The sequence below is a fragment of the Euprymna scolopes genome, chromosome 7 (assembly GCF_053919585.1).
Source record: "Euprymna scolopes isolate OS-2025 chromosome 7, ASM5391958v1, whole genome shotgun sequence".
Classification (NCBI taxonomy): Eukaryota; Metazoa; Mollusca; class Cephalopoda; order Sepiida; family Sepiolidae; genus Euprymna; species Euprymna scolopes.
This window is the reverse complement of record NC_136488.1, coordinates 143,029,884-143,043,008: the sequence shown is the minus strand read 5'-3', so window position 1 is coordinate 143,043,008 and position 13,125 is coordinate 143,029,884. Positions and strand designations below refer to the sequence as shown.

The window sequence follows — 13,125 nt, the reverse complement described above, 5'->3', positions numbered from 1 at the left end:
GGCTAAAGTACTTTAAAGTAGTAATCTGCTGTTCTCTGCTTTATGCACGACTTCTCGGTTTGTCTTCCTTTCTGCCAATGAGATTCGTAGAATTTTCCTTAAAACCATATCTCCGCTGCTTTCAAATGACTGGAAATTCTTCGCTTGGTAGGATGACTCAAGTGCAACAGGTGTCACTCGATCGTATCTGCACTTTCTATAGAAAAATACAAAGATGATGAAACTTTTATACATATTGTTAACTTGAATATGCTAATTTTTATATGACTCAGTTTGCGTTCAGTTTATGATAGGCTATTTTTCTTAGACAAAGGTGTTGAATGATAAATTAGTCCCTAAGAGAGTGCGGGTGTCATCGTGAGTTGTGTTTGAGTATTCAGTTTTAATTTGTAACTTGTTCTTGTCAGGTTTTTGATAAGTTGTGCCCATAGATATTTGATTCTGGATTTATGACCTCGTTTTTTTTGTTTTTTTTTTTACTTTTATTCTATTTCATTTCATCTTATTTTGTTGTCAGTTTTTAACCAAAGATTTCCAATTCAGGATCTGTTCGTTTTATTATTATTATTATTATTATTATTATTATTTATTACATATTTATTATTATTAAATTATTGGAATTTTTAAGTTTACAAATCCAATAGTAAGCAGAATTTTTGTTTCTTCTTTGTTATTGCAGCGAAATTCAAAAATTGAAATATTGAATTTCAAATGAAACCAATGGTTATGTCGCAGTAATGAAAATATAAAAAATTACAAAAATCAATTAGATAGAAATTTAATTATCAATGAAAACAGTTTTCGAAGACAATTATCGAAAATCAAGCTTTGCTAAATTAGTCAATGATTTTCAGTTTTCAGGAAAGATTTCCTCCCATTGTGTTAAGATTCCAACTCTCTGATCTTTTTTTTTTTTTTTTTTTTTTTTTTTGCAAAACTTAATTTTCGCTAATTGTCTCTGAAACCTATTTTCATTAATAATTAGTTTTCACCTTTATCGTTTTTCGTAATTTTTGGATATGTTCATTACTGTGACATGACAATTCAGTAGCTACCTTGGTTTCACTTGAAATTCAATATTTCAATTTTCGAATTTTGCTACCTTGGCCTTTTGGCCAAGATCAAAGTGTAGTATCTGTCCTTCAGATGCGGTACTTCCATTTCTCGTTCTCTTTCAGTGGAGGAGAAATCCTTCACGACTGAAACAATTTTTATTTTTGTACCTTTTCTCCACGTTAAAAAAACGACCCTGGTGTCTAACTGTCCCGTCGGGAGGCATTGTAAATAGGTACAATAATGAAGATGTTTCATCCTCGGGCATTTTATGGGTTTTTCTTTTGGTTTTTGTTTTTTTGTTTTTCAATTATCTTTTGCCTTTCTTGTGGTATGGTGTCACTAGTAAAGTCTGTTAACCTTAATGGTGATTGTTTTGTTGTTGCTGTTGTTTTTATTTTTTTTTGTTTTTGTTTTAATTGTTCCCATCAGAAGAATCACACAGATTGCGTGAAACGAATTAGATAATTTATTCCCCTCGATATAAGCGTCCTTTAAATTTGAATTGAACTTTGCCAGTTCTTAAACTTGTAAATTCAAATTCACACAACACTTGCACCGAGGGAAAAAAAATCTAATTTAATTATTTTGAAATTTAATTAATTTTTTAATTATTTTCATCATTTTATTATTATTACCATCATCATCATTATCTATATATTAATACCATAGTACCTTTAACGTACACACATACGTGTGTCAGTGTGTCACGGTTTCCAGATTATTCAATCGGGAGATCCTACCTATTTATTAAAAAGGAGGATAGAAGATAACATACTATGAACATTAAATGATTAGTATGACAACAGCATATTCTTACCATTGTTTTGCTCTCGAGTATATATCGGACACAGTTAATCAACCGAGAACCACATCACTCTATATAAAAGCATATGATATTAACGGATACACACTCGAGAATCAAAACAATGAAAAGAATGTGCTGTTGTCCTAGCCCTAGTTATCACTTTCTATCCTCCTTTTTAATAAATAGGATCTCCCGATCACTGAAGATGCAGTGTAAAAAAAAAAAAATAATAATTTTAAATAAATAAATGATGCACCTTTTGGGCTGTACGTGAAACTAAAATATATCTTCTTGGTCTTCTGGCTAGGATTCAAGGGTAGTATCTGTTCTATCTAATGATGGTATGATATTGTGAGGTTTCCATTCGTGCCATGGAAATATGTCACAAACTCCTATAAGAATATTGGAGATAAACCGTAATAACCAGATATTTTCTGACACTTCATTAAGCAGATTACTTGAATAAATACTTTTGCAGCTTTAACAAAAGGGCTACAATAAATATCGCAGGGTCTCCATTTACACTGAACATTCACAAAATGACCAGTAGCAATATATTACATATGAAAAAAATGCCGCCGTGGAATTTCCACAGGTCTTGCTAGTCATAATTATTGTTTTATTGATGTACTTTTTCTTTCAGGACGATTTAAATTGTTGCACTTGATTTTGTTTTATTTTTCACATAAGATGATGCAATCGTCTTATGTGAAAAAAAAAAATGTATCGACTACAGGTTTATTTGAACACTAAAATAATGTATATTTTTCTTTTTCACTCAGCTGAATTATTATGGTGCATAAAAGAAAAAGAAGTTATCGTTTTACCTGAAAGTGAGCTAAGAGGTCAGGAAGTGGGAGGAGCGAAAGAAGAGGGTAGATTATGGCCCTCTCTAATGACATATTTGACATATTACGAAGGTCCTGAATGGTATAAGAAAAGTTGTTTTTTTTTTTATTGGAAACATGTAAGAAACTGGGGAGGGGGTCCATAAGGGTCTAAAATTTGGGAACAACTCCTGTTTAAACAATACCGGACGGAACAACACTATCACAATCTAGAAAAAATTTTTTAAAAATAACGCAAACCACACATGAATCTTTCATTTTCGTACAGCTACCGCGTTTTTCCATCTGCCTCGATCATTGCATTGCATCTTTTTTTTTTTTTTAAATAAAATTTATGTCCATGCATGCAAAACACCAACTCTTACAAAACATCATTACTCTAAGCATGCGCCTTTCCCTATTGAAAATGGGGGGGGGGTTGTTTTACTGTACACATAGATTCGAAAAAGTTGTCACAAAACAAATATAGAACAAATAAATGTTATCAAAGGCAAGACAAGTTACTTTTCTACCCCACTGGATACGTTTTAGTATTTATATTTAATGTAACATGTTTATTCAGCTCGAAAAACATACAGTGTTTACCGATGTATTGGAAAATTTAAAATGGCAGCCGACTCTGTCTTTGAGGCGGTAAGTTTGGGAAGATGAGCTATAAATAAAAAATAAAAACAGACAAAATACTGTTAGAAACTCGCTCAATATATGTTACTGTGACATAGGCTGACATATATTCGCCTGGTTTTTAACAGTATTTGGACTGGTTTTTTATTTATAACTCAAGAAGACTCAACTGAAGAGTCCAACTTTTTTGACAAAGTTTATGATTTTGCTTGGAATCACTTTGAAACTTGATAAGTTCTATGGTGAAAAAATAAATTCACATCTGTACTATTATATAAAAGGGACTGTGTGTGTGTGAGTTAACTATGGACTCTTAAACGGCTGTGCCAATTTTTTTTTTTTAATTTCACACAAATGTACCTTATGTCCCTGACAGTGTTTTTTTTTTATTATTATTTGATTGAAAAATGAGTGATTTCACCGATTTTGATGAAAATAAAATTATGGGAGAGTGAAACATTCATTGATCCTCATCCAATCCCGGGCAATGTCGGGTCTCTCTGCTAGTTCATTTTATTTATTATTTTTTTTTTTTAACTGTGCTAAAATTAGGTTGTTACGTCATCAATTGTGTACAAAAATACCTGTTTCATCAAAAGTAATAAAAAAAGATTTTAGTGTGGGTTCGACATTCCCACTAGGCATCCATCAACCCAAATACATTTTAATTCATTTTATTGAATTTATAACTTGATAATATAAAATTATTTATATGAGGGACGCTCCAAAAGTAATGGTTCCTATTTTTTTATTCTACCTGAACGGACCAGACAGGAATTGCAAAATGTATTGCTATAATGACTGAACTTATACATTCATGACCTGAAAGTTTTATCTCGGTTGCAGATACTAACGGTGTGAAACTCTAAGAAAGCAATTTTTGTCATGGAAGTGTACCGAAATCAGAGAGGCGTCACTGAATTCTTGATAAAAGTGTATTGAGAATGTGTGTGTGTGTGTGTGTGTGTGTGTGTGTGCGTGCGTGTGCAGTCAGCACCAACTCTATTCAGGGTTTAACCGGCTTCCTCCGGAGGAGGAAGTTTCATGGGAGTATGAAATTCACAAGCGGTCCTCAGTTGCATGTATGTTAGGGGAGATGACAACGTTAGATTTTTCCAACTTTTTGCAGGAAGGTGTCGACGTCCTACATACAGCACCTGGACTTCCCAAATTGGTCACCCATTTTAGTGATGACCAGGCTCAACGTTGCTTAACTTCGGTGATCTGACGGGAACCGGTGTATCAACGTGATTATCCCGTATATAATTGAACTTTGTTATTGTAGCGAAATTCAAAAATGTTATTGAGAATGGTGGTGACTATGTAGGAAAATAAATTCTGGAGCACAAAAACTCACTCGTTTTAATGGTACGACTCCTGTCTTTGTAGCTCTTCAATTTTTTTAGTTAAACACTAGGATTTATTTTTGAAGCAACCCTTGTATTAAGCAAACAAAAAAAAAAAGATATGGGGTTCAGAGGTGGGAGACGAAATCCACACGTAGTCTCAAGCATTACTGGGCAATGGCAGGTGTACCTGCTAGTTATATATAATTCAAAATAACAAAAAAAAAAAAAAAGAAACAAATTTGTTTTTTTTAATAATGAAATAGAATAACTCGGAACTGCTGAAGTGTGGCGAGATCTTTCTGCATCGGTTGTTAGCTGTGGAGACCCTGCCATCTTTAAAACTAGTGTTACGACGATTAACCGGAATCAGAAAAATCGTAACTTTTCGCAATATCAGTATTAGAAAAATTAGTTCTTATTTTCCGATACCAAAAATAATTCCTTTAATTGCTTAGTTTTTTAGTTTTGCATTGTTTAAAACTTAATTTTCCATTGTTGGTACTAAAGATACAAATTATATTTATTGATTGTAAAATGCCAATAAAATTAAAATGTATAAATCACTCTCAAAAGGGTAGGTTTCTGTTTAGAGCAAAATTTAACTATGATACTTGACTTTTGCATTTTAAACTTTAATTCAAACCATTATTGTTGGAGACGCCCCTCCATGGGATTAATGGACTATCTCATGACGTCACTTCCTTTGGTGACGTCACTTCCGGTATCGAGTACCGGTGCCCGGCAGTCTGAGTCTGGCACGCGACCAAGCAGGTCGGGTACACACACCCAACCGTTGAGCAATGGTATTACTCAACTCACTTTGCCTGTAATATATGTGAATACAGGTTTCGTTCCTAAAAATCCTGTGTTCCTTCACAGAAAAAAAAAAAGTAAGTATGAGGATCGAACCCGAACCGTTGAGGCAAAGTTGTGAAAAAAAAAAAAAACGTGCAACGTTAACAATTGCCCCACCGCGACATGCTTACGGAAACATGCTTGAATTTATTTAATTACTTGGATTTAGCAGGTGCTCGTTTTAATGAGTTAATGAAGCCAAGTTTGACTGAGGGAATTTCATTTACTGCTGAACGCTTTTTTCCCCCCCAAGATGTTATAGGAAAAAGACTAACCCACATGCGGCGAGCGACAAATATTGAATATTTATCTTCCCAAAATCGAGCAAATAAAATAGACAGGCGAGCTTCGTGGTTAACTGTGAGATATTACGATTTATATGTGATATAAAAAGTTTTAAAAAGTTGTGAACTGACCGACCGCTTCTCTGAAAGAAGCCTTTTGTAGACACACAGAAAAAGTGAACACATATACATACATACATTTTCGCTTTTATATTTATAGATACCATAGGATCTTGTACGTACGTACATGTGTCACAGTTTCCAGATTATAAATTATTTGATCGGGAGATCCTATTTATTAAAATGGAAAACAGAAGGCGACAACATACCACAAACATTAAATTAGAATATAGATACACTAATTTAATGTTCGCGGCATGTTACTACCCTCCACCCTCCCCTCCAATAAATAGGATCTCCCGATCCCCAGACACACAATGTAAAAAAAATGATTAAATGATAATAAATGATATCTCTTTTAGGCCATACGTGAAACTACAATATATCATAGTGTTCTGGCTAGAATCCAAGGGTAGTATCTGTTCCGTCTAAAGATGGTATAATGGTATCGTGGGGGTATTCCTTCGTGCTGAGCGTCCATACAATGGAAATATGTCAGAGATTCCTATAAGGATATTGGAGATAAACCGTTTATAACCAGATAGATTCTGACACTACATTAACCAGATTACTTAGATAAATATTTTTACAATTTTAACAAAAGGGCTACAATAATATCGCGAGGTCTCCATTCATACTGAACGTTCACAGAATGCCCAGCAGCAATATATTATATACGAAAGATGCCACTGTGGAATTTCCACAGGTCTCACTATTAGTTAATATTACACTGCTTCTCTTCAAAGGAGGAGGTAATACCTGGAAGATGAACTCATGACAGCAGAACACACACACACTATACTTCTTCTCCCCACTAAAAAGTAGATTAGGTTTGGGAGGATGGTATTAAAAGAACAGAACAGATGCGATACCCCCCCCCCTTAAAAAATATATAGGAGGAGATAATACTTGTTTTTTTTTTAATGGTTTAGAATAGATACGACACTATCTCTCTACACTGGAGGCCTGAAACAAAACTGAATTGCACATTAAAATATAATAATATAGTTTTGGTTTCAGATAGCCAAATATAATTCATTGTATGCAATTAATTGTAGACAAGTTGCTAATCCTCCATAAATGGGGGGAGTAATTGTGGAGTCATAATTTTCCCCAGAGTATTTGTACATAAATAACAAAGCTACAAACTTAATGAGTCACGCTGGAATACCACTGCACAAAAAACTTCCTGCTTTATATTCTTTAGATACGTTAAAAAAAAAAAAATCCGACCAATCACGAAAGAAAATCCACCCTTTTAAAATAAAAAACAGAAAAGAATGAAAAATCATTTTATAAAGTCAGCGTTGCATTCAAAAAGAAAATTCGATTTATTTTCTCTCAATTATTTCTACTTGAATGCAGCAATCAGTTCAAAGAAATTCTCTACAACAAAAATATATAAAATAAATCAATCAAAATGAATATGGTAATAATTACTAAAAAGTGACAGAATTTACATCTTTTATTTCATTGCTCTTGTCTAAAAAAAATCTAATTACTTACATAAATATTATTGGCTACGTATGTGCATATATGCTTCTGTTGTAACTAATATCTTCAGACCAAATTTTGATGCTTCTCTAAAGGAGTTACAGCAGAAACATGTATACCCATATATAGCCAATAATGTTTGTATAAATAAATACAGTACAATTACACTCTGATTGTGATTGAGCACTTTTTGATAATCACTAGAGTTTCAATGGATTTACATCCAGGAAACAACAATATAATCATATATATATATATATATATATATATATATATATATATATATATACTAGCAAAAGTACCCGTCGTTGACTGGGTTCAAAACAGCCTACAGAAAATGGACTCTGATTTATGAAAGTATGATAGGTTATGAAAAGGAAGGGTTGTAAAGAGATAGCTTCGAATTTGGGGGTATCAAAACCAAAGCAAAATATGATGAAAGTAAAAATAAAATAGATAAACCCTATAATTTATTATACCATACCTGTTCACACTGAAACACTTATCACAATATTCTGTGGATCTATATTAAAAAACCTTGTTAAACTTTGTGACATATTTACATTCTATGGAGGTTAGGCGCGAACGAACACCCCATAATTTTATACCATATTTCTTCAAACTGAAACATAATTATCAAAGTATACTTACGCAGATAGATATGAAAAGTCTTTATTAAAGTTTGTGCCTATTTCCATTCTATGGAAGCCAGGCGCGAATGCAGACCCCACAATTTTATTATCCCATCCCTATTTAAGTTAAAGCATACTTATCAAAGTATTATGTACATCTATATCAAAAACACTTGTAAACGTTTTCTTTTTAAAATTTTTAAATTTTTTATTTCCATACTTTGCGGACCAGGCGCGTACGTAGACCCCACAATTTTAATGAATCATCATTATGCCAGATCAAACATACCCATGCTTGTGTCTCGATACATCTATCATTATATGTGATCAGTTTTCTATAATAGTCAACCATATAGGAGTCTATTCATGACCACACACACACACACAGACGTTCAGCTTTATATTATAGATATAAGTAGTAGTAGTAGTAGTAGTAGTAGTAGTGTGTGTGTGTGTAGAACTCTCCTACAGTCTACACCACTGGACTGATCATGACCAAACCTGGCATGATGGCGGTCCCCCACCTAGAGAGAGTGCACACCATTTTCCAAGGTAAAGGTCAAGGTCATAGCCTAGCCCACATCATTGGACCGATCATAACCAAACCTGACATGATGATAGTCTCCGTGCATAGTGTTTTTCAAGATTAAACTAGGTACTTTGCTTATATATATATATATATATATATATATATATATATATATATAAAATGCTAAATTCCAATGATAACTTCTTCATTCGTCTTTCAAAAAATCCATATAACCTTACAAACCTGTTTTTTATTATATGTGCAACTCCTCAGAAGTCCGAAAATCGTGTCTGAAAACAAAAAACAAACAAAAGACAAATAATATTACTCACATTGATATTACATAAAATAATTCCATTAAGGAATGTATGTACGGCACAATCACGTTCACTCGCCAGATCAGAGTTAAGCAACGTTGAGCCCGGCCAGTACCAGATGGGTGACCATTTGGGAAGGCTGAAGGCTAGGCGCTGTATGTACCTTCTGGGAAGGTTGGGCGTGGAACCAGCACCCTCACCCCGAAAAAAGAATTCAGTCGCTACAAAAGCATCTACAATGACCTATGCCCCTCCAGGGGCTCGAGGCTATGGATGGATGGATTAAGGAATGTGGGTTTCCTAATAATAATTAGATGCCATTTTTTATAAGAACAGCACTAAAAAAATAAGTATGCATGATTTAGTTTAATGTCATATATAATTATTTACTTTAAAGTTAAAAGGTATTCAGGAGGGAAAACTTGTGAATTAAAACGAGGTTACTAAGAGCGCTCAATAAAAAGAGCAGAGTATAATATTTTTATTTATATAGACAATTGAAGAACCAGACTTCTTCACAAGATCACAAGCTTTATTACGGCTTGTGGTCTTCACCGCTCACTCATTTTTCGACCAAATTTCAAACAATTATTACAGTTTATAGACTAACTTCTCAGCTATATTGTAAAAAATTTTTTTTTACAATTTTCGTTCAGTAAAACAAAAGTTATGATAAATTCACTGGTGTTCAAAATCGTAAACATTCATTCGGAGGTAAGCGACTTTATTTATGACTGGTTTCCATAGAAACCATGTCGCTTCAGCGACTACTGTTGCTACTAATTCACTGCTGTCACGAAAAAAGAAGTAACAAGTGAAAGAGAGAATGGAAGAATGAAAGGAAGATAATTAGAGGAATTTTATTTAAAGCAAACGGGTGTCCTACATTGTTTTACATGTGTATGTTATATTTATGGAGCAAAAAAATAAGACTGAAATTAAACAAAGAACAAGTGAATTTACTGGCAGTCTGGAAAAATTATGGATTACAATAGAAAAATGCGAGCATGAAAAGTAATATGGTTAAGCTTAAACATGGAAAAGAAAAGGACAAGATATTCTAGTAAAAATATAATGAATTTATAACTTAAAATATTGCAGCATTAAGATTTTTTTGTAAATTCAATTTAACATTATATAATCAATTCTTAATACTGCAATATTTGAAGTTATAAATTTATATTTTTTACTAAAATATCTTGTCCTTTTCTTTTCCATGTTTAAGCTTAACCATATTACTTTTCATGCTCGCATTTTTCTATTGTAATATATATATGCTCTGCTGTTAAAAAATTTACATCCATGCATAATAATAATAAATAAATATGTTCTAGAAAAATACCTCTTCTAGGATGGGTCCAGTAAAGTTTGAATCTTAATGGGTTTTTTTTTAATTTGTTTGTTTTTCTTAAGGGGTATGGTACAGTTTCGGTGCCCTTTATCCCAAATTGCAAAGTTCAAAAAGATATATTCATTTATATTACTTAACTGGAATAGTCTTCAGAAAAAAACTGAAGAGACGTACAATTATCATCGGTTACTCAATTACCAACGACTTGTTGGGTCACAACCGTACCGAAGCAGCACTTACCCTAAGCAGGCTTAACTGCCTCCTTCAGAAGGAAAAAGTTTCATGGGAATATCGAATTCACAAGCAGGTCTTTATTCCATTCACTTGTATATCAGGAGTGATAAGATGTTAGGTTCTTGCAGTTCTTGCAGAGAGGTGTCAATGTCCTACTACATAGATTGCTGTTATGATTAGATGCAGATGTAACATTACACACGTTTACACACACAGACCCAACACGTTGTAGGCAGAGAACGTCGCAAGGAACATAGGACAAGTAATAACTCTACTCTTATTTTTGTAACATTTATTTCCGGGTACTTTCCCCCGAGAATAAAACGTGCTCGTGCTCCTCCTCTCTGATCCTTGTCCTCTCAAATGTGATCGTCTTCTCTAACGCGCTCTGTCTCTTTTATAGTCTTTTTCTTTACTGTGACATCATTTCACACATGGTTCGGTATCTGCATGCAGCCGCCATATGCATATCTGTATATGCGTTACACAGCAGACTAAGTATTATGGTATCTGTCGGGTTGCACAGTTACAGATAAATAAGAAAATGAACAAAAATTTAATCATATTCAGCCATCAATTTACCATAAAACACTCATCCTAGTCAATGGTCTATAACTTTTGCCTGTTAAAAACGGGGGGGGGGGCGTCTAGTATACATAAATAAATATAAGTGGTTCATTTGTAACTATAAAAGTCTAATTTTCATAAATGCTTGTGGGAATTGTATTGGTTAAGGTCAGAAACATTATCTATGATGTCAATGCACAGATTGTGCGTTATGTCAGGGTTTTGCTTATAGGGTGACCACTTTTTATTAGATTTGACCTTATCTGCTCTCAAAGTATTAGCTTACATTCTTTCATACATTATTGGTCGACTGTTTTACGACATATCAACCTTTTTCAGGTGTTTTTTTTTTAATGCCGAATCGAGTCATTATAGAAAAAGTGTTTATGCTTCCAGTTCTTTATATTTTCAGATATTTATCTGTGGTGTTTCGTTTGGTTGTTTTGTAAAAAAAAAAAAATTCTTGTTTTTGACTGTGCAGAACATGATTGAGTTTTTCAAAGGGACAGGAAAAATAATAACATCAATGTTTGGTGTATTTTAGGTCAGAAAGCCTGTATCTTCAGACAGCCTGATCTGGTAGCACCAGATGTCTTGACAGGTATTACCACTTTGAACCAAAGTGGACCCGGGAGCAATGATAAATAAGAGACCACTCAACATTCCCCATAGCCCCCAAATGAGGTCTGACCACTGGAGGTCTTTTAAACAAAAGGAAAAGTAATGTTAGAAAGAGAGGGGGAGGAGGTAGAGAGGGTGGAGAGAGCGAAGGCAGAGAGAGCGAGGGAGGAGAGAGAGCGAGGGAGGAGAGAGAGCGAGGGAGGAGAGAGAGCGAGGGAGGAGAGAGAGCGAGGGAGAAAGAGAGAAAGAGAAAGAAAAAGAGAAAGAGAGAGAAAGAGAGAGAGAAAAAGAGAAAGAGAGAGAGAAAATGAAGAGAAAAAAGAAGAGAGAGGGAAAGAAAGGGAGAGAGAGAGAGAAAGAGGGAAACATTAATAGGCCTTAAAACTATTAAACAAAACTGAAACACATTAAAATCAAGTGCATCTTAACGAATATCAGCATTCTACTACAGCTTTTATTTAATGACTAGAAGGCCACCTGGCATTGCCCGGTCATTAAATATATTTTAATGTATGCAGATTGTATTTATTATTATAGAGCTGATACTCTGTTGATTATTTATTGTACCAAATATATAGTAGTGCCCCACATGGCTCGGTTGTAAAATATGCTTAAATAAATTTTAATTCATTCAGATTTCGTATTTATGATTATAGAACTGATACTACATTGATCATTATATTGTACCCAATATATAGTAGCGATTTCAAAAGTTTTTAAAAAATGACTTGGGTGCCATCAGTTAGAATTGAAACCAAAATATTTAGTGTTCCAGCCTTAGTCGCTAAGTTTGCTAAAAATGACGTCATGACGTTAAACTTTGAGACGGTGACAAACAAAATCAGACGCTTAGTATAATAATAGATAATATTAGAATTAATATTAAACAGAACCTCAAACTATAGGGCAGAATTACCCAGAATTTATTATGAAGAGTTATTTGAATGTCAGACATTGATTAGTAATTGAATGCAAGTGTAACAGATATTAGATCTTAATTATAATAACTGCTAGATACTAATCTTTGACTAACTTTCTATCATCTCCACTCTCTTAATGAGTGTTGTTTGGCCCTGCCTCTTCTATGTCATTTACCTCTCCTTTTTCTAAGTCAAAGATAATAAAGGAAATAAAAATATTGGAATAGTTCATTATAAATAAAAGGGAATATCACTGCTAGCTGTATTACTATTTAACCAGGTATTCCAATTATAGTGTTAAAAAAGCTACAACCAGAACTTGGTCCCATACTTAGCAAACTGTTTAAGCGTTGCCTTAAGGAGAAGTGCTTTCCAACACTTTGGAAAATCTTATCAGTATTCCCTGTATTTAAGAATTCAGGTGATAAGTCATCTCCCTCTCAGTACAGACCAATCAATAAGCCTCCTGTGTGTCATGAGTAAGTTGTTGGAATCCATATTAAATAGAGAAGTAGTCAA

General features: G+C 33.6%; 1 protein-coding gene and 1 pseudogene across 3 annotated transcripts in view; both read right to left on the bottom strand.

Annotated features, from left to right (window-relative positions):
• Positions 1-13,125, bottom strand: part of LOC145280015 (tyrosine-protein kinase yes-like) — a 414,499-nt gene that overhangs the window by 238,286 nt on the left and 163,088 nt on the right. The window contains exon 2 of one of the 3 annotated variants that reach the window (XM_080131654.1): positions 8,840-8,886. The exons of the other annotated variants lie outside the window; for them this stretch is intronic. The gene's annotated coding sequence lies outside the window, so the exon portion shown is untranslated. The remainder of the gene's footprint in view (positions 1-8,839; positions 8,887-13,125) is intronic. 3 annotated transcript variants of the gene reach the window in all.
• On the bottom strand, positions 4,479-4,597 carry LOC145280398 (5S ribosomal RNA; annotated as a pseudogene).